Genomic DNA, 22,500 nt, shown 5'->3' with positions numbered 1-22,500 from the left:
TTCTATTTCAGGCACTTTTCTAAGCACAGAAAGGTAAAAAATATATAAACTTAGAAGTAACTAAGCACTCGAACATAATCACAGCACTACTTTGGATTCGTAAATATACGAAACGAACTTCCCAAAGCTTCATACATTTAATTCGCAATCCATAATCCAGTAAGACTGAAATAATAATGAAAAGTTAACGGTGCTTTCTCCTGCCACCTATGGCATTAAGGAATCCATGAATCTAGGAATCCATCAAAACAAAACGACAACATACTATATTTACGCGGTACCAATTCCACGATTAAGGAATCCAGGAATCTAGGAATCCATCAAAACAAAAAGACAACATACTATATTTACGCGGTACCAACTCTGTTAACGATTAAGGAATCCAGGAATCTAGGAATCCATCAAAACAAAAAGACAATATACTATATAAGCGTTTGTCCAAACCGTATGAGAGTAACAGTTCGTCCTTAAATTGCCATCGTATAGGAAAAGGAGAAACTTGAGATATTTCCAAGAAGTAGAAGAAGAAGAAAAAGAGTACAAAATAAAGGTTACGGAGAAAGTCATATATCTGCCAGTGTGGGTTAATCATTACTTGCAACTTTGAAAAGATATGAGAGGATACAAATGTAGCAGGTTAGACAGTATCCTTTTGAGATGGAGGGATATATCATGATATATAAAAAAGATGTCTTTAATAAGTCATCTCTAACAAATTCTATTTGTAAGCGTATATCCTTCTGAAATATACATCATCGAATAAAATATAGAAAAAAATCCTACAAATCCTATCCGACGTGAAGTGTAAAATGTTTCTTGATGAAGAGAGGTAAGTGTACATACAAAAATTGTAATAGGAATCTATTCTTGGATGAATTGCAAAACCAAGATCTTGATATCTATCTTGCTGACGTGAACGTTTGGCAGGAGACGTGGAAATACACTGCAGTCTAGATTTCTTTTATATACGAGTTTCATTTAGCGCTTCTCTATTGACGGAGGTCGTCTGGAGCTAAGATAAGAGTAGCTTCTATAATAACCATCAATGTGAGGATTGTTAGTATGTGTAAAAAGTAATTGAAGTAAAAACTATTAAGAATTCTTTTGATATCTAAAGATATATTACGTTTTTACGAGATCTTCTGAGTAAAAGAGACTTATTACTGCAATACATCAGAGGTCCTGGAAAACTAAAAGTTTCAGTCATGTGTTGTAGCACGAACATCTTTTGCAATGAAGTTACCAAATAGTACACTACATCTTGCTAATCTTTAGTCTAGCAACCTGCACTTTGGAGAACTTGATACCTAACAGAGAAGTGAGTGATTTAGATTAGTATCTCACCGAAGCAGAAACAATACTTGCAGACCCTTCAATTAAAATCCAGTGCGCAATAGTTCCAGGCATCCCAAAGGTTAGTCATTTCACTTACAATTCAATATTGGAAGCACTTGTCAGCACCGCAGACTTGAGGGTCTATGGCTTATTTTCAAATCTGAGTAGCAAAAAATTTAGTCTAAACAAAATGATAGAAATCAAAGAGCGAGCTATCCTGACGTGTATCTCTGGACTCTACTAAACCAACGGATGCTTGTAAAGAATAAACAGACAGCGAGAGAAACCATCATGGAATTATAGTTTGTTTGTATGGTGTTTTTACGTTGCATGGAACCAGTGGTTATTCAGCAACGGGACCAACGGCTTTACGTGACTTCCGTAACACGTCGAGTGTGAACTTCTATCAACAGAAATACTCATCTCTCACTCCTCAGTGGAATGCCCGAGAATCGAACTCGCGGCCACCGAAGTGGCAAGCCAAGACCAAACCGACCACGCCACTGAGGCGCTATGGAATTAAAGTAAACGATCACTTACTGAACTGCAGCATTTTCAATAAACAGAATAATCTCTATCGGTCCCAATAAAACTGAAGTTCATTTAGGGAATGACTAATAAGGAATGATAAGGAACTGATAGTTATGGGTAGGAAACAGTGAATCACATTCAACACCGTAACTCGTCATACTGCTTCACGAAAGATAATTCATAAGTCTATCTTAGTTTAACCAGACCACTGAGCTAATTAACAACTCTCCTAGGGCTGGCCAGAAGGATTAGATATTTTTTACGTGGCTAGGAACCAATTCTTTACTCCTACAGTTTATTGTGGGAACCGAACCACATTATATCCAGAAATTAATTTCTAATCGCCAGAAACAAATTCCTCTGATTCCACGTTGGCAGAGTTGGGAGCGAACTCGGGCTACCAAATTGGTAAGCGAGCACGTAAACCACTCGTCCAAGGAGGAACAATCATAATATGGTCATCACTAGTCTCGATAAAATGATATAGAAATCTTAGATAATGTAAGAAGAAAGGGGATTTTTTTAAATTAAAAAATAAAACGATGTCTGAGAATACGAGTGACACAGTTTGACGTATCCCTCACCGCTCCATATCGCAAACTTTACCAAGCAACAAATACACAGCTGATGGGGAACAAAATAATGAAGGAAGACCTCAGAATAGAAAAGGCAGAAACCTGACCTCCCTCCTACATCCCCCAAAAGGCCGAGAGCAGAGGGACCATAGCGACGATAAATAGGCCTAAAAGATGGCGCTGTCACGACAAGAAGCTGATGGAATATGCGATCAGAATTTTATACCGGGAGAGGGATTTGGGTATTCGGACACGGAGAGGAGTTTGGAAAGGAATATCCTGGAACTTTTTTTTTTTATGGAGAGACTTAGACGGACGTAGCTGTTCGAATCAAGCTAGGTCCCTCCTGAAAGGTGAGGTACAATGGACAAAGAAGTTTCATAAAAAAAGAGGAAGGTTGAGAGTTCCTCATAAGGATGGTTTAATCTATTTGATATGATTAGAGAAAATACAGGTGGACAAGCCCAGCAAGCATTGGGGAGTTGGAGTGGTTGGTCAGCAAAATAGAGATACCCAGAAAATAAAGGTAACGAAGTACGAAAAAATAACTATATCTTAGTTTAACCAGACCGCTATACTGATTAACAGCTCTCCTAGGGCTGGCCCGAAGGATTAGATATAATTCTTACGTGGCTAGAAACCAATTGGTTACCTAGCACCGGTACTTACAGCTTATGGCGAGATCCGAACCACATTATGTCGAGAAATGAATTTCTAATCACCAGAGACAAACTTCTCTGGCTCCACGTTGGCAGAGCGGGGGAATCGAACTCGGGAATACCGAATCGGTAGGCGAGCATGTAAACCACTCGTGCAACGAGGAACTATGACGAAGTACAAGTGCCTAAAGATGGAATTGGGAGAAACCCCCACAATGGCACTAAGAAGTTCTAGTTTGAGAGGTTGAACAGCAAGACGGAAGAAAGGAAAAGGAATGGAGGTAGAGTAAAAGGCTCAAAAGTGTGTGTAGTGAATCTTAGGAAGTAGTGATCAGAGGTCACTTCAGCCAAACCGTAATTCTAATATACATATGGAATCCTTGTACTACCTGCAGTGTCCTACAACGTAAAGGGAATATTATAACAGTCCAGGATTAGGGAAAGCAGAAGAAAAAATTGCAACCAATCATGAAAATGCGAGATCTACGTATACCGAGAGTTCAATCCTCGGGAACGATGATGCACGGGGCGTGTGTGCTGTGCAAACCTGGTAGAGAGAGAGAGAGAGAGAGAGAGAGAGAGAGAGAGAGAGAGAGAATCTCTATCTCTCTCGGCTACGGTCTGGTCAAAGTAAATTGACTGAACATGCATTAATGGCTGATCAAAGTGCTTCTAAAAGCACAAAGATCTACCTTCTTCCACCCAGCCTCCCATGAACCATTCTCTCTCTCTCTCTCTTAACAGAAAATACCTTCAAATTTAATTGCAGATTTCTCTCTCATTTATAACTCCTCATTTATCTATTATTCATGTTCTTATGTTCGTATCTATCGTCTGGACGGAGAGTGGAGCTAGTACCCTCATCCCCAACATACCTCCAGTGCTGGAAGGGCTTCAAATTCTGGAACCTCACCCTACTACCTTTCCAGGGAGAAACGACTTATATACATAGATACATGAATACATACATATAATATATATCTATGTATATATATATACATATATATATGGGTATATATATATATATTTATATATTTATATATATATATATATATATATATTATATATATAATATATATATATATATATTATCCCATTATTGCAGATGAAAGGTCACAATTGCATAAACAAAAATTTCTTTATAAAAAAATAACAATCAAAATATAAAGTATTTCCAAACACGCACACCTTTATCATCTAAATAAAAGACACTATTTGAAATACGAGGTTTTAAATCGTTCTATTTTCTTTTTTCGTTGTAAAATCCGTAGCAAATATTAAACGGGAATTTTAATTAATAGAGAACCAGCATCAAAACTAATTAACCTGCAATTTGTATTTTTCTTTTTCAGCTTAGTTACTATGCGCTGATATATTTCCCACATTTATATATACAAGCAATTTACCAATCCTTACTGAAAGCATATTCATCTGCTGCTTCATATAAGTGACTCGCTAGTGTTTTTTTAACTATTATGTCATCGATGTTTACCCTATAGTATTCTTTTCCAAATGATAAGTCATATTTATACAGAAATTATGTATGATAAATTCGTACTTTAACTAAGTCTACGGGCACAACCAGCCCCGTTTCAGGGAATCCTTTCTCGCCCCGGAAGGGGGTGGGGGTTAGGATGAAACCCCATTATAAACCATCTGAGGGGTCCCCACTATAACCCTGCCAAGTTTCATATGCCCATCAGACCAGCGTTAAGGCCGTGATTGAATGACAAACGGATGGACAGACATAACACCCATTATAGCATAGTAAGATATATATATATAACTATATATATATATATATATATATATATATATATATATAATATACGTGTGTTGTGTGTGTGAGCGTGCACGCACGCAATCCGCCTAATGGTATAATCATACAAGCAAAAGGCGCCCGCCTCAAGGAAAGGCGAGAGCGTTGGTCAGGCTAATTAGCTCTTTTATGAGTGACAAAGGAAAAGGAAAATGAAGTGGAGGTCAGACCATCATAAGATCAAAGCGAGAGAGAGAGAGAGAGAGAGAGAGAGAGAGAGAGAGAGAGAGAGAGAGAGATTATGGAGCTGCAAGGTCAAAGGTTAACTAATTAAAAGCAGAATCTTATTTCGAAGGGGCGCCGAGAAGGAAGACAATTGTGAAGAACCACAGAGAGAGAGAGAGAGAGAGAGAGAGAGAGGCTATTATCGTTTCGTTGTTTTTCATTTTTAAAATCGCTCTCTATCTCTCTCTCTCTCTCTCTCTGTGTGGAAACAATATTATTGTGCTCGCGCCTGCAATCTACACCAACTGATACTCCCTATCTTTTCTATAAAAATCATTTTCGTTTCATTATTTTTCTCTTCAAGACGTTTACTTTTTTTTTTATCAAGTCTTCAAGTTTTACTCTCTCTATCTCTCTCTCTGTCACCTTAAAACCATCCCAATAAGACCACGTCATACGACAGAAGCGGAAAATCACTGAAGAAGAAGAAGAAGAAGAAGAAGTAGAAGAAGGAGAGGTAAACAACCACTCCGATTCTCCTGGTCGGGCACAATTATTAGTCTATCCAGTAAAGGTTTCGATCTAAACGTCATTATTCCTCTGTAGGGAATATTTAACGGCTGTGGGATTATTTAGCGCGGGGAGATTTTTATTCCTCACGAACGAGACTTCAATTCACCCGGGATGAATTGACGGAAAGCTGAATGATACCCTTTCATATGAAACAAGCCCAAGGGGCCGTTGACTTGAAATTCCAGCTTCCAAAGAATATTATGGTGTTCATTAGGAAGAAGTAAGACGAGGTCAAAGGAAATAGTACAGAAAGAAGAGAACCTACTTACTGAAACGAATAAATTTATAAATATCTAAAATATTTATTAAGATGCATTAGGGTGGTAATACATTGTCGCTTGAAGTTCTGTCTGGAGTTCCAGCAGCACAACTCCCTCTACGAGGCTGTTCCAGAGTCCAACGGTGTGAGGAATAAAGGACCTCTGGAACTGTGGAATTATTGACAGAAGATGGAACTCAGAGATACATCATTTTAGACAATGGAAATAAATGAAGAATAAGCAGTCAGCCGCAGACGAATTTAAGGAAAACATGAAAATAAGATGATTCGTAAGTCGGATTGATAGAAGATGGAAATATGACGGATTATTAAGTATAAATAGTTGCTTAGATAAGGAGCACTGAACAAACAATTAATAATAGAGAGAGGAGCATTGAACAAAGAATTAATAATAGAGAGAGGAGCATTGAACAAAGAATTAATAATAGAGAGATGATTAGACTGATTTAATGAAATGAGAAATGAAGGACAGAACTTCCTTTACGATCTGACAGGAAAAAAAAAAAAAAAAAAAAAAAACTAAGAAGTCATAAGGCCATTTTATGCTAAGTAACCGCAGATGCATTACAAACAAGGCATGATCCGACCTCACCTCCAGCTTACTCAGGGCACGTGCTAAAGTCTAAGGTCAAATAGAGCGTTGTTCCACCAATGAAAATTAAAATAAATCCACTATACTTTATTAGAAATGATTGTTCTATGCTGTTTAACATGCACGATATTTATTTTTTTAATTTTCATTCTAATAAATATATCATAAATATACTAAAATTGCTGTATCGTTTTCAGACCTTTTCAGGCTTTTTCCATGGGACTTTCCTAATCCCCCCCCCCCCCCCCAAACAACAAGAACAACAACAGCAAGAGCAACAACAACAAAATAGTTTGTAGGCTTACTCCCTAAGTAAGCTAAAATCATAGTAATCATTAAGAAAATTCAAATATTAACAATTATTTAATTCACCTTTTAGATTCCTAAAATACGCGAACATGGGGAAAAGAAAATGAAAAAGGAGGTAGAGAAGATGAGAACTGACAGTACCTACTATAGTAGTTGATGTCTAGACCAGTCCTTACGACGCTCCTGATTTGCTGTTGATAAGCCAATCGCAGGGCTGGAAACTCTCAGTCTCTCTCGAAAGTTCACATAGACAGGATGCATGTTCCACCGCTCCTGAGGGATACGTCTTTTAAAAGCATCCCTCAGGAGCGGTGGAACATACATCCTGGTTATGTGAACTCTCGAGAGAGACTGAGAGTTTCCAGCCCTGTGATTGGCTTATCAACAGCCAATCAGGAGCGTCGTAAGGGACTGGCCTAGACATCAATTGCACGGTTGATGTGAATCTACTTATAATTTCCCAAAACCCAGTGAGTAGTAAATGCATTCAAAGCTTTCTGTTTGCGCATGCGCCGTAACAACGATGCATGGATGTATATATATGAGTGCGTCTCATATATAAAAACAAACAATTACATTTACATACGAATATAATAGAAGTCACGTGAGAGTTACGATGTATAAAGGGGAGCTGCTGCTAATAAGGGCAGGAAAAGTATTCCCTTATTTGATAAGAGAGAAAGCTACCAGGCGGCCCTAATACATTTATATTAGTGCCAGTGTCCGGTGGTGAAAATATACTGGGGTGTAAGAGAGAGAGAGAGAGAAAGTAATACGGTTTATTTATTTATCTATTTTCGTAATAATGGGCGTATACGGCTATCATGATGCGCTGTTTTTGTTGGTAATATCAGAACAGTCATTTTGAACCTATGGAATTTTAGAAGCGTGTTATAAGGATTGAGGGAAAATCAGTCTGTTTGAGAGTATACAGAATTTAGGCCAAAGGGCAAGCACTGAGACCTATGAGGTTATTCAGCGCTGGAACGCAAATTGACGGTAAAAGGTTTGAAAGATGTAACAGGAGGAAAACATCGCAGTTGCCCTCTGAAAACATTGTTAGGAGAGGGTGGAATTTAAGATAAAAGAGAATATGAAAGGAGCTACAGTAAAAGGAACGAAAGGGGTTGCAGCTAGGGGCCGAAGGCACGCTGCAAAGAACCTCACGTAATGCCTACAGTGTACCCTGACGGCACATACCCGACTAGGGGAAGTGTTTGAGAGTATGAACGAAAATGAACGGAGGTGTAAAATACGTTTGGACGAAATAGGATAATACATAATCTTGCAAAGACAGAGTATAGAAAGCCTCCCTTATTAGGGAACTAAGTTACAGAATGCTACCATTAGAGGGACTGAGTAAAAGAATGCATCCATTTTGGAGAGACTGAATACGAGGACTGAGAAGAGAAAGCTCCATTAGAGACTGAGTAAAGAATGCTCCATTAGAGACTGAATACGAGACTGAGTAGAGAAAGCTCCATTAGAGACTGAGTAAGAATGCTCCAAAATGCTCCATTAGAGACTGAGTACAGAAAGCTCCATTAGAGACTGAGTAAAGAATGCTCCTTTGGAAATTCATTATAAAACTGCCTATTCGGACTATTTTGCAAGAATGTTATAGAGCATGCGTAGCAATTATAACGCAAAGCCATAAAAATGCATAAAAAAATGTCTGAAAAATATAGCAATTTGCAGGTCATTTATATTGCATAGCTTGAAATAGACCCCATCCCCCCCTCTCTCTTTCTGTTTCTCTCTCTTTTCTGGTTTTCTCTGGGTCTCCCTTTCTCCTTCTTCTCTCTCTCTCTCTCTGTATGTCTGCCTGTCTCTCTCAGTATCTATCTTGCTCTCACTATCTCTGTACCCTTCTCTCTCTCTCTGTTTGCATGTCAATCTATCTGTCTTTCTTTCCCTCTCTCTTTTCGTCTCTCACTCTCTTTGTGTGTACATTTCTCTCTCTTTCTGTCTGCTTGCCAATCTATCTCTCTCTCTCGCTCTTTTCGTCTCCCACTCTCTCTCTCTCTCTGTGTGTGTGTGTGTGTACCCTTCTCTCTCTTTCTTTCTGCATGTCAATCTACCTGTCTTTCTTCCTCTCTCTCTTTTCGTCTCTCACTCTCTCTGTATCCTTCTCTCTCTTTCTGTCTGTATGTCAATCTGTCTGTCTTTCTTTCTCTCTCTAGTCTCTCTCTCTCTCTCTCTGTACACCCTTCTCTCTTTTTCTGTCTGCATGTCAATCTATCTGTCCTCTCTCTCGTAGTAGCCATCTTGCTTGGTGAGACGTACCCGCGTGAAGTCACAATAATCAACAGATATCACAAGTTTAACATACGACTAGAATTTGAGAAATATCTAGAAGTGTTCGTGAACTATCGGTGATAAGATTAGTGTGAAAATAGTAGGATAAAGCGTCTTCTAAGTTAGTTTATCAAGTGTAATACTATAAATCAGAACAAGATGGCAGTAAGTTCCAACTGCGGGAAAAAGGTGGCGTAATTTGGCGTGTTTAGCAGATTCGCAATACGATGAGGTAGCAGGAAGGGAACTGGCATTTCTCATCTATGAAATCAGCAACAGTCCTAACCAAAAAAAGATACAAAAGCATTCATAGATATATTAGAAGGATATAATCCTTCAAACTGGAACAAATCTAATGAAAACATCTTGAAAATAATTTGAAGAAGTTCCAAATAAAATCCAAGTGGTCAAGACTCATAAAGAAAATATACATAAACCAACATATTCCCGACAAAGAAAATTGAATAAGGTGAATCTTGTGAATATACTAAATTGATGCATTAGGAAAAAGAATGCCTAAAAAGCATGCAAACTGTGTAAGGTTTGGTATAGCATAGTCAATCCACACAAAACCTAATCAGAAAATGTGCTGCATGCAACATTCCGACCCATCCACAGTGTGCTGAGGTAATACAAGATTTGAGAAAAGATGCAAGAATTTTTTGTTCAACATGTCTATCATGGATAGACAATGTTATTAAATCAAGATTGAATGTACAAATAGTTGAGGATGAAGAAGAAAGAGGAAGAGAAGAAGAAGAAGAAAAAGAAGAAGAGGAAAACGGAAGAAAAGTAAACAAAAATGAAATGACAGAAAAAAATAAGGAAAACAAAGAACAAGATAAAAGTATGGATGCAGAGATACTCATTGATACTACATATGAGGCAAAAATAAAGCAGCATACCTACGAAGAAATAAATTACGATATGACAACAGAAAAGAAAAGCAAATCCCGAAGAGGCTCTACCCAGATCTATACAATGACGGGAAAGAGGAAAAAATAGACAAGAAAGACAAAATCTGCAACCTTTTGAAAGAGGGAATTGCAGATTTGGAGAAAGATGTACTACAAAACATCCTAAGATATGTCAAAACTATGAAATATATGGGTAAATGTGCATACTTAGATGGATAGGGGGATGATTGCAGAGATCTGCACCCAAAAATATGTAAAAACCTAAAAGAAGGAAAAGGATGTAAGTTCGACAAAAAATGCAAATATATGCACCCTGTAGCCATGAATCATAATCAAATAAATAACCAACCAAGTAATAAAATCCAAAATAAGAAAGAAACAAATAAAGAGAGAAATCAAGAATATCAGGTAAAAGAGAAAAGCAAACCACCACTGAGATATGGCAGGAGGTGTCAGCAAAAAATTTCAAAGCATCAGCTCCGAAATTCTACTCAAGAGATAATAACTGTATTTATTATGCAAGAGGATATTGCAGAAAGAAACGGAGAAAATTGCAGATTCAGACACAAAATTAATAATTATGATTGAAGGAAGATCAAATATTATGGAAAAGTTGGATTTTTTAATGTCAGGGGGAAATTTCTGGAATGAAAAAAGAACACATACCAGAACAGGAAAGAGACATGGGAAAATCCTTATTACTATCAGTATTAAATGAAGGAGAAACACGAAAAAAAAACAACCATCATAGTGATGAATGCGCAGGGTTTTAGTTACGAGTAACTCAAAAGAAAAATAGAGTACTTAGAAGAACTAACAAAATGAAAAGAAAATAGATATAATGAAATATAAGTGAAACCTGGTATTCCAAGAGACTGGGAATGATGATCAAATAAAAGGGTTCCAAACTTATAGATCAGATAGAAAAAAATAGGAATCAAGGGGGAACCGCAATATGGGAAAGACAAAAACAAGGAAAATATATGAGAAATATAGTAACTCAGAATGTGAACTAATAGCGGTAGAATTTGAATCTGAAAAATTGATGAACATAGTAATATATAGACCTCCTAATACTAAAGAGTTTGACTTAATAATTGAAAAATTGGATGATATATGTAGAAATCGCGAAAGGACATGGGGTACTATTCTTTCCTCCTATCTTGGTGAACCTTTTCTAACTTTCCTTTTCGTTAGGAATGGGAAAAAAAAAGAACCGACGACAATAGGAGATTGTGGTTGTACTTATACATATAAAAAAGAGAGTAATAGTAGTGCAGAAGATAAGAGGCAATTTGAAAAGCTATTTAGATATGCTACTAGAATACAACATTCAACAAATAAATCACCTGCCAACAAGAAAGGAAAATACTTTAGACCTAGTATTTGTGAACGAGATGAATTATGTTAAGAAATAATAGTTTATAATGCGAGTATTTCAGACCATAATGTCATAGAATTAACAGTTCATTCCAAAGCAAGTGAAAATAGGAGATAAGCAAGAAATGAAAAGTGGGAAGGATATGGAAAAATACAAACTTCCTAAAACAGTAAAAAAAAAAATATAAAATGGTTCAGAAATTAATGAAGAATTAAACAAAGATTGGGATAACATTTTCGTAAGTGATGGACATAAAGGGTAAATACGGAGATATTATATAAAATATTGGAGATAATAGTGGAAAAATATTATACCGAAGAAGAAAAGTAAACAATCATTCATGCATACCAAGAGACAGAAGGATCTTGTTCCAGAAAATCAGAAAGTGGAAAAAAGGTCTTGCAAAAGAAAAAAATGCATGGTAAAGTTATAGACTAAAAAGTAAGATAGAAAATGCAGAACAAAAGATTATACAATCAAAAGAAAATGAAAAACGGGACTTGGAAGAAAAAACCCTATTAAATATCAAGCAAAACCCCAAACTATTATACTCATATGCGAAGAAGATGAATAAAAGAAGAATAGAAATAGGCCCTCTGAGAATTGAAGGGAGATTAACGAATGAAAAAACAAAAGGAAATTTGCAACATAACTGGCGAAACGATATAAGAGAGAATTCACCCCTAGAATAGATAATGAAGATAATGATATAGAAGTAAGGGATGAAAATAGTGAATATTTAGCTGACATAGATATTAATGAAGCTGATATTGTGCAGGCTATTAATGAAATTAAAAATGGAGCTGCTGCAGGGCCTGATGGAATTCCTGCTATTTTGTTAAAGAAAGTAGTTCATTCTATCGCAAAGCCACTTGCAATATTATTAAGACAAAGTGTAGATACAGGCAAGATATATGATGAGCACAAATTAGCATATATTACCCCTACTTTCAAAAGTGGATCAGACTAGAGGCAAGTAATTATAGGCCTGTGAGTCTAACATCACATATTATGAAAGTGTATGAAAGGGTAATGAAGAAAAATATTATGAAACATTTAATAAAAATAATTTGTTTAATAAAGGACAACATGGTTTCGTACCCCGGAAAAAGTACACAAACCCAACTGTTAGTCCACCGTGAAAACATATTCAAAAATATGAAAAGCGGAAATGAAACAGATGTGGTTTATTTAGACTTTGCAAAAGCTTTTGATAAAGTAGACCATAATATATTGGCGAAGAAAATTAGAAAACACAATATCGTGGATAAAGTAGGAAGATGGTTAAAAGAATTTTTACACAACAGAAAACAGATAGTTATTGCAAACGACGAGAAATCGGATGAAGCCAAGGTAATATCCGGTGTGCCGCAAGGTACGGTGTTTAGCTGCAATACTGTTTGTTATTATGATTGAAGACATAGACAATAATGTTAAGGATTCGGTAGTGAGTAGTTTCGCAGATGACACAAGAATAAGTAGAGAAATTACTTGTGATGAAGATAGGAACGCTCTACAAAGAGACCTTAACAAAGTATATGATTGGGCAGAGGTAAATAGGCTGGTATTTAACTCTGATAAATTTGAATCAATAAATTATGGAGACAGAGAAAGAAAGCTATATGCATATAAGGGACCTAATAATGAGACCATCACACAAATAAGGAAGCAGTTAAAGACCTTGGTGTGATGATGAATAGGAACATGTTATGCAATGATCAAATAGCAACTCTGTTGGCAAAATGTAAAGAAGCAAAAATGGGAATGTTGTTACGGCACTTCAAAAAAAACAAGAAAAGCTGAACACATGATTATGCTTTATAAAACATATGTTCGTAGTCCACTTGAATATTGCAATATGATATGGTACCCACACTATCAAAAGGATATTGCACAAATAGAGAGTGTACAAAGGTCCTTTACAGCTAGAATAGAAGAAGTTAAGGACCTAGACTACTGGGAAGACTACAATTCTTAAAAATTATATAGTCTAGAAAGGAGAAGAGAACGTACATGATAATTCAGGCATGGAAACAGATAGAAGGAATAGCAGAAAAATATCATGGAACTAAAAATATCAGAAAGAGCAAGCAGAGGTAGATTAATAGTGCCCAAAACTATACCAGGAAAAATAAGGAAAGCACACAGGACATTAATTCCACTACGCACCAGCATCGATAATGCAGCGTCTATTCAATGCGTTGCCAGCTCATCTGAGGAATATATCATGAGTGAGCGTAGATGTGTTTTAAGACTAAGCTCGACAAATATCTAAACTGCATCCCAGACCATCCAAGATTGGAAGATGCAAAATATACCGGAAGATGTACTAGCAACTCTCTGGTAGACATTAGAGGTGCCTCACACTGAGGGACCTGGGGCAACCCGAACAAGATGTAAGGTCTGTAAGGTCTTTCGCTCTCTCTCTCTCTTTTCGTCTCTCACTCTCTCTCTGTATCCTTCTCTCTTTATCTGTCTGCATGTCAATCTGTCTGTCATTCTTCCTCTCTCTCTCTCTCTCTCTGTATATCCTCATCTCTCCTTCTGTCTACACGTCAATCTATCTGTATTCCTTCCTCTCTCATTTTTCGTCCCTCACTCTGTTCCCTCTCTCTCCTTCTGTCAGCACGTCAATCTATCTGTCAATCTTCTTCTTTCTCTCTCTTTCGAAACTTCCGAGAGACGGGGAGCAGCGTCTCCAGGAAGCAAATATCTCCAGATACGAACGCGATGCGCATTCCCGGATTCCGGATCTTTGGCCCTGGGTCAGTTATTCAGGAATGGGCGACCGCGGTAATGGGTTCCCGGGTGTCCATTTTCTGACCTCTCGTCTGGCGCTCTTGAAAGAGAGAGAGAGAGAGAGAGAGAGAGAGAGAGAGAGAGAGAGAGAGAGATATCACACAAAAAAATAGGCGAAAAACAATAGTCGTAATTTGAATTATAGAGAAGGCAAAGAAATGTTGCTCAGTTGCATGATTGAGAGAGAGAGAGAGAGAGAGAGAGAGAGAGAGAGAGAGAGAGAGAGAGAGAGAGAGCATCCACCCAAGCACTATATGAGGAAATATTTAAAACGCTTTGTAAACAACAGCCAAGGGAAAGGGAAAACCAATTAAATGTCACACTAACTCTCTCTTTCTCTCCTGTCTCTCTCTCTCTCTCTCTCCCAGCTCGTTTCACAAAGCCGCTTTAAATACAGCATTATGAGCACAGAGTTTTATTTCTCAGCGGAATGGAATTGTCACGAGAATTTTATTTCCAAGTGGGTTATTTTGTAGTCCAGTAAGAATTTCATTACTAAGCGGGTCTTTAATGTACAGTCATACGCTCCGCTTTCCAATTAACTTTTCTACTTATAAGTTTTTTTTTTTTTTTTTTTTTTTTTCACAACAGCTTGGCTATATCACAGGAATCGTACAAGTACGAAGTTAATTATCCGAATTGCTCTACTCGTATGAAAAGTGCTTCTTCCTAGGCGGTCTTTATTGAATAACTGGCAACTTCGCTTTGAGTGTCTGTCTGTGTGTCAGTATGGAATGTTTTCCGTAAGAAGGCTGTTAACGTTTTCCTTGTAATTAATGTTACTGTTATTATTACATTATTATTATTCTTGACCTTGTTGTTAATTACTGAGATGCCTAATATACCTTCTTTTAAGATTTCTGGTCGACAAACAAATCTATGTACATATAGATACATATATGAATGTATATATATATATATATATATATATATATATATATATATATATATATATATATATACCTAAGGAGTACCTTCATCAGTAGCCTAAACTACTGAGCAGCTTCAAACCTCACCTAAACCTTAAAGCAGTTTCAAACCTTAACTGAAACTAAGGAGCATCTACAAACCTAACCTAAACAAGGACGTTGTTTCAAACCTCTCCTAAACTAGGGAGCAGCTGCAAACCTAAAATGAAATAGGGAGTATATCCAAACTTAACCTAAAATGAAATAGGGAGTATATCCAAACTTAACCTAAAATGAAATAGGGAGTATATCCAAACTTAACCTAAAATGAAATAGGGAGTATATCCAAACTTAACCTAAAATGAAATAGGGAGTATATCCAAACTTAACCTAAAATGAAACAGGGAGTATATCCAAACTTAACCTGAAAATGGGGGAAATAGGGAGTATATCCAAACTTAACCTAAAATGAAACAGGGAGTATATCCAAACTTAACCTAAAATGAAACAGGGAGTATATCCAAACTTAACCTAAAATGAAATAGGGAGTATATCCAAACTTAACCTAAAATAGGGAGAAGCTTCAAATCCAATCTGCTAAAATAGGGCGCACAAAACGCCACTGCTCCATTTCCAGCCACATAGTACACTCCCACAAAAAGGAAATGACTCGCCCTTTATTGGGAAAGAAAAGTATCGCCCTCCTTTTAAGGACACAAGTGGCGGTCTGGGGAGTTAAAGGAGAGTCATCTTTTACTGGGAAAATTTGCTGGAAGGTGCAGCAGCAGCAGAAGAGAGACAGATCTCATAAGAGGGCCATAATCTTCCAGTAGGAACAGACAAAGATTCTTATCCAAAAATATTTACCAGAAATTTCTTGCGAGACGATGACTTGATCAAAGACCTTTTTACTTTTCATATGAGCTTAAACCCCATATTTTTACGGATATTAACTAGATTATAAGGTAAAAATGGCCTCTGCTTGTCCCAATGTTTTGTTCGTTTGTGTGGCGTTTTTACGTTGCATGGAACCAGTGGTTATTAAGCAACGGGACCAACGGCTTTACGTGACTTCCGAACCACGTCGAGAATGAACTACTATCACCAGAAATACACATCTCTGACCCCTCAATGGAATGTCCGAGAATCGAACTCGCGGCCACTGAGGAGCCAGGCCAAGACCAAACCCACCACGCCACTGAAGCGTCTGCTTGTCCTAATGATAAATAAACAAAGAGAAGGTGTTAAAGACGCCATCTTGCAAGAAAATGAACCACTGACGAAAGGGAAAAAAACGAAAGATTTGGCGGATACGAACTAATCCATTGAGAGAGAGAGAGAGAGAGAGAGAGAGAGAGAGGAGAGAGAGATGAAAACGTTCTCTCAGTAAGAAGGAAATGAGCGTAAACTGGTTTGCGAGAATGTAAAGCATATCGCATTATGCCCAGACGTGAAGTGTAGCGCACGAGAACATACACACGTTAACCTTTACGAGGCGAAACGAAATTCTTTGAGGATTCAAGATAAGGCTCCAGAGAGAGAGAGAGAGAGAGAGAGAGAGAGAGAGAGAGAGAGAGAGAGAGGAAAGACGTAATCCCTTTGAAGCTACGAAAGGGAGAGGCAGGACTAGAAAAGGCTCACTTGCAGTTCTGAATGAATCGTGAAAATTTAGGCCATAAAACCAAGCACTGGGGCCACTTCCGGCTATTCAGCGCTCATGACACTGGTGCAAGGGTGAGTTGGAGTGGTTGGACAGCAAGATAACGAGATTCAGAAAATAAAGGAGATGCAGTAAAGGGGTCTAAAGATGGAAATGGGAGATACCTCACAGGCACAATAGAAGTCATAATTAAAGAAGTTACGTGAAAGAAAAGAAGTAGGAATGAATTAAAAGGATAAAAATTTGGGTTCAGCTAGGGGCCACAGGAACGCCGTGAACACCCATTTAGTATTGCCTACAGTGTACCGCGTGAGATTCACTGACGGCACTAACCCATAAGGAGAAAACGTATGTTTGTTTGTCCGTTTTTTGTAATTTATGTTTTCAAACTAATAATAATAATAATAATAATAATAATAATAATAATAATAATAATAATAATAATAATGATATAAATAATAACAATAATATTATATTAATTGATAATACTACTAACAATAATAATAATAATAATAATAATAGTAATAATAAATAATAATAATAATAATAATAATAATAATAGCAGCATGAGTCACTAAAATGGTGAAGAAATCTGAGATGGTCTAGATGTGATATATATATATATATATATATATATATATATATATATATATATATATATATAAACGAAAGCTTTCTTGGACCTGCTCGGCTCTCATTCTCAATCTACACCAGTATAGTTACCTTCACCAATAATAATAATAATAACATAATAATATAATAATAATAATAATAATAATAATAATAATAATAATAATAATAATAATAACAATAAAGTAGCTCCAGGACTCATGCAGAAGAGTGTGATCCTAGAAACGGCGCACATAGTAAGAAAAGTGATGGACTCCTAAGGAAGCAGGATGCAACCCGGAACCCCACACTATAAATACCACCCAGTCGAATTGGAGGACTGTGATAAAGCAAAAAATAAATAAATAAATAAATAAATAAATAATAATAATAATAATAATAATAATAATAATAATAATAATAATAATAATAAGAGACAGAAGTAAGACATTTTCTTCTGACGGACGCTAAGTAACCATCTCGGTGAAAGGAGAAGAATCTTTCCCTGAGACTCGACAGCAAACTGTCATAGAAGAAGCAGAGGACGTTAGTATGTCTCCTTTAGACACAAACAGAGACCGCAAGAAATAAAAGGAAATTCCATTCTTCTCTCTCTCTTTTGTTGATTCCAAATGGACTACAATAAAAAAAAAAGCACGAAAAAAAAAGAGAGACGGGAAAAAAGAAAAAAAAGACGCCACCGTTTAGGATACCGAATGTACCCCGAGAAAGGGAAAGATGTGGCCAGGTTGACAGAATCGTATTACGCAGCGAGAAGAAGAAGAAGAAGAAGAAGAAGAAGAAGAAGAAGAAGAAGAAAAAGAAGAAGAAGAAGGAAGAGGAGGAGTAGAGGAAGGAGGAGACGAATAAGAGAAAAAGGAGAAGAAGAAGAAGAAGAAGAAGAAGGTAAAATTGTACAATGGAAGATGCTGACATAAACTGTCTTTTAATATAAACGATAGAGCTGAATGCAAGGAGATAAAGTAAGAAACTATCTTTTAGGTAAGATAAAGCTTTACTATGTGGGAGGATGAATAAGAAAAACTGTCCATTAAGGTAAAATATATAGAACTGTAAACAGGAAGATGAATTTTTAAAATGTCATTTAAGGTAAAAGATGCAGTTGTATACTGAAAGATAAAAATACTGTCTTTTACGTTAAAAGACGTAGCTAAGTATCAGTGAAGTCATACAAAAAACATGGTCTTTCAAGATAAAATACAGACCTGTATACAAGATAAACACACTACCATATTATAAGGTGAAACACAGCTGCATATGAGAGGATAAATAAAAAAACACCTGTCTTGTAATATAAAGCATAATGCTGTGCACTGAAAGAATATTAGCTCTCGCGGACTGATATTACACTACTTCCCGAGAATATGTTGGTTTTAAGTATATAATGAAAAACAATTTTGATAACGCAAGAGAAACCTCATAGAGAGAAGCAGCTTTAACTGATAAAAACCAAAAAGTTTAGGAAAGATGAAAACAATAACAAGAGAAAGAGATAAACGAAATCATCTCTCCGCAGGGTTGGAGGAAGAAGAAAAGTAGTGTCTCTCACAGGCGATAGATGGCGCTGAGGACCGTGAGAATTGCCGCGTTTCGGGAGGTAAAAGGAAGCTGTTGCGAAGATCATTTGCGCAGTCTGTCGGGGACATAAAGCAAGTACCGAAAGGGGGAAGCTGCTTCCTTTGAAGTTGAGAAGAGGGTTGTATATAAGAAGTGGAAGAAAGGTGCCTCTTTTTTTCTTTTTTTTTTTTTTAATCTAGAATGGAAATTAGTTAATAGTTTAGAAGAAGAACAAGAAGACGATACATATGGAATATAAGGTATTCCTGGTGCTTGCTTTGAAACAAATAAAAAAAAACTGAATACTGCTACTGCAATTTGCACGAAATTGTACAACAATTACAATACCAAACTAAACTTCTAAAACGATATCTAAAAAAAATTGACAAAAGTATAAAGAAAACTTTCGCAAAAATGTATATATACGATATCGTTTTGGAGTCGTATAAAACGTCAGGGCATTGAAGATTTTATCCTAGAAATTCAGGGAAGGAAAATATAGCGGTAACCTGCGGTCCTCTCTGATTAACTCTGAGCTTTAATCATAATTTGGGACTAAATGAAAATGTATCTTTTTTTCTCTCCCTCCCTCTCTCTGTAACTGCACACACACACACACACACACACACACACACACACACACACACACACACACACACACACACACACATATATATATATATATATATATATATATATATATATAATTCGCTCTACCTCGGAATTGATTTTTTTTTGTTTTTTTTTTTTTCCATTTATGTCGGTCCTGATTTCGTTCCTGTCCGTTTGACGGTGGTTCGATCCCATGAGGGGACGAAATTATTATCAACTAAAAATTCCCCCTCGGTACATATATGAAAATATATCAATTCCGAGGTAGAGCGAATTAGATATTAGAAGGACATTTGTAGCTCGAATGATTTACATGAATCACGGTGATGTGATAATTATTCATATATATATATATATATATATATATATATATATATATATATATATATATATATATATATATATATATATTATATATATATATATATATATATATGGTTTCTGTCTGCGCATAAACATAAATTAGTTTTATTTTCCAATTAAACGTGTGTTTTTTTTAACCTTCATGTTGATTAATTCCGTCAGAATTATTTAACTTTCGCCTTACTACCTTGACCTTCATGCACGCGTCATTCGCTCTGAACTCCAAAAGAAATCGATCCTTCTCTCTCTCTCTCTCTCTGCAAGAGCTTATCGTAATGTTGCTTAATGAGAAGACACAATATACTGTATTATAAATGGGATAATCAGAGTATCCTTCTAGCTTATTCCTGGTATGAAAATAACTGTCACAATCAACGTGAATAGACAAATCAGTGATAAAAAGAGCATTTAAAGAGAGAAATTAACAGCGCAGGATAAACAATCCCAGTAGCTAAATTAAATGCAATGTATGAACAACATCGAGAAGTCCGAAAAATTAAGGAGCGAAACCTGATAGCAACCCGATAAAACTGACGACTAGGCTACTACCGCGCCATTCGCACTCGGTAAATAGGCTACCAGTTTACTTGCAAAATAAGCGACAATTTTAGCACCAGCCCCTTCGGGATGCACGTAAAAAACAAACGAAAGACAGTAAATATCACAAACATAGACAAATAATATAAACATAATCAAAAGCATAAACAAAATGCAGTAAATATTACGATCGGCAAGCAGGGTGAACCAACCCGCGGTAGTCGTCTTCAGTTTTGCCGGCAACCCTCCCGAGCAGGCTTACTTGTGTGTCCGGTCAAGTTCACAGAGAATAAGTAATGTCACAAAATTACAAGCAAACGCAGGCTATGCCTTCGTAAGATGAAAATACAAATAGTTAAAGTCAATATATGTTTGTAGCTTTGTGCTGATTACGACACAAGTGGGTTCTACTTTTATTGCTACTAATCGTTACCGGTTACGATAAATTTGCACTTACTAACATTTCAGGTTCACGTACTCCGGCTATTATTAACAATTTCCCTTCCTTTACGTGGCTAGAGGGTTACGGAAATATGGTCAAAGAACAAAAGAGACGGTAAATTTTCGACCGAGGTAGTCGTTAATATGGCCAACAACAAGTAGTTTAATAATATAGGCCTAACCGTCATATAGTAACCTACCTTTATTGAGGTTCCCACTTTAAAACGAGAGGTTGAGCAAATTATTAAACCCCAAGTTCACTCTGAAAATCATGGCTGCAAGTTCTGGCTTGATAACTTCAGATTTTTTTTTTTTTTCACCTTCACACATTTAAGTTTTAAGACCGAAACCAGCTGTGTGTTGACGGTTCGGCAACAAATTGGTCAAATGTAATCCTATTGTTTTATTAATCTTTATGCAAAATAAAATAAATCACAATGATATTGTGTATATTTTTGTTAAATTTTCTCCATCAAAATCAAAAGAAAGGCTTCTTTCACGACAATTTTTTTCTGCTTACTCTTAAACTTAATTTAAAACCTCATTACACTTTGGTGCATGACGTCCGACCAACCAAAACATCAAAACAGCCTAGATCATTAAATGTCGTCGCTGAGTCGCGATCCGTTATGCAACTATAGTGTCACATTGTCAGTGCCCCCATGCCCCTCCGTAAGTGTTCTTCTACATTTCTTACGTAACATCATCGTTCGTGCCAACTCTATCGTGAAATTGCCGTGGCAATGGCGGAAAACGGGATAGCGGGTGCTCGGATTTCTCGTGGACGAAACATGAGCAAAACCGCCTAACCTCTTTGGACAGGCCACTTCGTCCCCATAGTGATGCGTGAACCATATTTCCAGGCAAACGAAGTCGTTGGAGAGTACCATTATTTTGTGATTCCCATCATTTTGAATGTCCATGGTTAACATGTAAATTCCGGTTGCGTACCTTGATTTACAAAATCTGTGTTGATCGAAGCTGATTAGCCTAAGCTTCGAGAGATTGACGTCGGTAAAATTGACCATTATCAACTCTTTTGAATCTTGATGACAACGAAGTAATATTGTTTATGTCGTAAAGAACCTATATCGCTATATCCGTGTAAGGAAGAGTACCGTTAATAATTCAGGACAGCCATTAATCAGTCACGAACTTTTAAAATAATTTTGGGTAGCTGCTGATCATTACAAGAAAAGGCCTAGTTGGCAACGTTCTTCCCACGGTTGGATTATAACCACTATCACTGGTCACAACTCCACAGTCGTCTCCTTCGGTTTGTAGAATCCATTGGTCCTTATCAGCCCACTTATCCCCTTCAGTATCTTAACACCGTATTACAAGGGCCGGGGTTGGAATAAGCCGGCTTAAGCTATAGCGGGCTTACCGTCTCGTCTGAAGGAGTTAGACAACAGCAGTCACTAGACCTATAGCTGCAACTGGTCACTAAACCATTATGTATTTTGGCTGTTATTGTGCGTCATTCCCATTGTAGACTTGTGATAAATGTTAATGTTAGATGGTAATTTTCTTGTTTACAGGATCTGTGATGTCTGAGT

General features: G+C 36.8%; 1 protein-coding gene across 2 annotated transcripts in view; it reads right to left on the bottom strand.

Annotated features, from left to right (window-relative positions):
* Window positions 1-22,500, bottom strand: part of LOC135207470 (galactosylgalactosylxylosylprotein 3-beta-glucuronosyltransferase P-like) — a 211,544-nt gene that overhangs the window by 84,386 nt on the left and 104,658 nt on the right. The window contains exon 1 of one of the 2 annotated variants that reach the window (XM_064239212.1): window positions 21,142-21,325. The exons of the other annotated variant lie outside the window; for it this stretch is intronic. The gene's annotated coding sequence lies outside the window, so the exon portion shown is untranslated. Of the gene's footprint in view, window positions 1-21,141; window positions 21,326-22,500 lie in introns of those variants that run through there. 2 annotated transcript variants of the gene reach the window in all.

This window comes from Macrobrachium nipponense, chromosome 11, assembly GCF_015104395.2.
Source record: "Macrobrachium nipponense isolate FS-2020 chromosome 11, ASM1510439v2, whole genome shotgun sequence".
NCBI lineage: Eukaryota > Metazoa > Arthropoda > Malacostraca > Decapoda > Palaemonidae > Macrobrachium > Macrobrachium nipponense.
This window is presented reverse-complemented; position numbering and strand designations above follow the sequence as displayed.